The sequence below is a fragment of the Lucilia sericata genome, unplaced genomic scaffold (assembly GCF_015586225.1).
Source record: "Lucilia sericata isolate MDLA Ls3-8-SP2 unplaced genomic scaffold, ASM1558622v1 Contig002124F_arrow, whole genome shotgun sequence".
Taxonomy (NCBI): Eukaryota; Metazoa; Arthropoda; class Insecta; order Diptera; family Calliphoridae; genus Lucilia; species Lucilia sericata.
In genome coordinates, this window is record NW_023995971.1 from 54,025 (window position 1) to 57,593 (window position 3,569).

The following is a 3,569-nucleotide window of genomic DNA, read 5'->3' on the forward strand; positions in this document are numbered from 1 at the left end:
TTTGTTCAAAACACTTTTTTATTTTCAGTATTGTATAATACAAAATGTTATGCATACATACAGTTTTCCAGAAACCACAAATTAAGGTAACTGTAACGCAGAGTTCCAAACCTTATTTTATTCGTTGCAGCAAGTTTCACTTTTCAAAATATCTTCAAGACTACAAGCGATTTTTCCAAAGAAGTTCTAGAGCCAAGTTCCAATCGCAAAGCAAGCAGTTCTAAGGGCAATAAGATTCCAATTCGTTACTCCAAATAGCACACAATTATTCATCAGTCCCGGGTTTCGGCACCAAATAATGTACGAGATTTTAACTTTTCTAAGTTAAAATAATTTTCAATATTTTTTATTTAAACGGAATAAAAATCCTTAAACTCTTATGTAGGGTATTTATTTAAACCGTTATTTAATTTTATTAAATATTTGAAAACTAATTAAATATAATTAAATGTATGAAAAATCTTCTGTTCGCAGCGAGGCAGTAAAAGCAAGTAAGTTTTAATAATAATTTCAATTTAAAAAGAGCCAAAAAAAGTGCGTATCAATATTTAAATATAGCTTACGCATATAACATACATATTTACATACATGCGAATATGGTAAAAAGTGCGTAGCAAAAAACCAGTATTTTTCGCACTTCTTTTACTGCATTTACTTTAATGAGAGAAAATAAATCTCATTTAAGTAAATCTGCATAGAACTACCAAAATTAAACAAAAAAGTGCGTAAGCTTTTATGTGCATTGTTCACACTAGCAATGAAATTCAAAAAAAATAACTTAAATTGTTAAAAAGAAAAAATAACAAATTAATGCAAATAAAATAATACAAAATATAAATATTAAAGTTGTTCACCAACACCTGTATTTCCTACCAGAATTCGATTTTTGAGACAAAACATAAAAGTCCATTTTATGTCTAAACTAAAAGAGCTAGGGCCAAAATAAAGGAAATCTGTGATCACCTGTATTTCCTGTCAAAACTCGATTTTTGGGTGAAAACATAAAAGTCCATTTTCTGGCTAAACTAGACGAGCTAGGGCCAAAATAAGGGAAATCTGTGATCACCTGTCAATCCTACCAGAAGTCGATTTTTGATAGAAAACATAAAAGTCCATTTTCTGGCTAAACTAGAAGAGCTAGGGCCAAAATAAAGGAAATCTGTGATCACCTGTATTTCCTACCAGAATTCGATTTTTGGGACAGAACATAAAAGTCCATTTTCTGTTTAAACTAGAAGAGCTAGGGCCAAAATAAAGGAAATCTGTGATCACCTGTCGATCCTACAAGTAGTCGTTTTTTGAGAGAAAACATAAAAGTCCATTTTCTGGCTAAACTAGAAGAGCTAGGGTCAAAATAAAGGAAATCTGTGATCACCTGTCGATCCTACAAGAAGTCGATTTTTGAGAGAAAACATAAAAGTCCAATTTCTGGCTAAACTAGACGAGCTAGGGCCATCCTGTCAATCCTACCAAAACTTGGTTTTCGAGTGAAAACATTAAAGTCCATTTTCTGGCTAAACTAGACGAGCTAGGGCCAAAATAAAGGAAATCTGTGATCACCTGTCGATCCTACCAGAAGTCGTTTTTTGAGAGAAAACATTAAAGTCCATTTTCTGGCTAAACTAGACAAGCTAGGGCCAAAATAAAGGAAATCTGTGATCACCTGTATTTCCTACCAAAACTTGATTTTTGAGTGAAAACATAAAAGTCCATTTTCTGGCTAAACTAGACGAGCTAGGGCCAAACTAAAGGAAATCTGTGATCACATGTGTTTCCTACCAGAAGTCGATTTTTGAGTGAAAACATAAAAGGTCCATTTTCTGGCTAAACTAGATGATCTAGGTCCAAAATAAAGGAATTCTGTGATCACCTGTCGATCCTACCAGAAGTCGATTTTTAGAGAAAACATAAAAGTCCAATTTCTGGCTAAACTAGACGAGCTAGGGCCAAAATAAAGGAAATCTGTTATCACCAGTATTTCCTACCAGAATTCGATTTTTGAGACAAAACATAAAAGTCCATTTTATGTCTAAACTAAAAGAGCTAGGGCCAAAATAAAGGAAATCTGTGATCACCTGTATTTCCTGTCAAAACTCGATTTTTGGGTGAAAACATAAAAGTCCATTTTCTGGCTAAACTAGACGAGCTAGGGCCAAAATAAGGGAAATCTGTGATCACCTGTCAATCCTACCAGAAGTCGATTTTTGATAGAAAACATAAAAGTCCATTTTCTGGCTAAACTAGAAGAGCTAGGGCCAAAATAAAGGAAATCTGTGATCACCTGTATTTCCTACCAGAATTCGATTTTTGGGACAGAACATAAAAGTCCATTTTCTGTTTAAACTAGAAGAGCTAGGGCCAAAATAAAGGAAATCTGTGATCACCTGTCGATCCTACAAGTAGTCGTTTTTTGAGAGAAAACATAAAAGTCCATTTTCTGGCTAAACTAGAAGAGCTAGGGTCAAAATAAAGGAAATCTGTGATCACCTGTCGATCCTACAAGAAGTCGATTTTTGAGAGAAAACATAAAAGTCCAATTTCTGGCTAAACTAGACGAGCTAGGGCCAAAATAAAGGAAATCTGTGATCACCTGTATTTCCTACCAGAATTCGATTTTTGAGACAAAACATAAAAGTCCATTTTATGTCTAAACTAAAAGAGCTAGGGCCAAAATAAAGGAAATCTGTAATCACCTGTATTTCCTGTCAAAACTCGATTTTTGGGTGAAAACATAAAAGTCCATTTTCTGGCTAAACTAGACGAGCTAGGGCCAAAATAAAGGAAATCTGTGATCACCTGTCAATCCTACCAGAAGCCGAATTTTGATAGAAAACATAAAAGTCCATTTTCTGGCTAAACTAGAAGAGCTAGGGCCAAAATAAAGGAAATCTGTGATCACCTGTATTTCCTACCAGAATTCGATTTTTGGGACAGAACATAAAAGTCCATTTTCTGTCTAAACTAGAAGAGCTAGGGCCAAAATAAAGGAAATCTGTGATCACCTGTCGATCCTACAAGTAGTCGTTTTTTGAGAGAAAACATAAAAGTCCATTTTCTGGCTAAACTAGAAGAGCTAGTTTCAAAATAAAGGAAATCTGTGATCACCTGTCGATCCTACAAGAAGTCGATTTTTGATAGAAAACATAAAAGTCCATTTTCTGGCTAAACTAGACGAGCTAGGGCTAAAATAAAGGAAATCTGTGATCACCTGTATTTCCTACCAAAACTTGGTTTTCGAGTGAAAACATTAAAGTCCATTTTCTGGCTAAACTAGACGAGCTAGGGCCAAAATAAAGGAAATCTGTGATCAGATTTCGATTCAGAATCAGAATTCGATTTTTGAGACAAAACATAAAAGTCCATTTTATGTCTAAACTAGAAGAGCTAGGACCAAAATAAATGAAACCTGTGATCACCTGTATTTCCTGTCAAAACTCGATTTTTGTGTGAAAACATAAAAGTCCATTTTCTGGCTAAACTAGACGAGCTAGGGCCAAAATAAAGGAAATCTGTGATCACCTGTCGATCCTACCAGAAGTCGTTTTTTGAGAGAAAGCATTAAAGTCCAT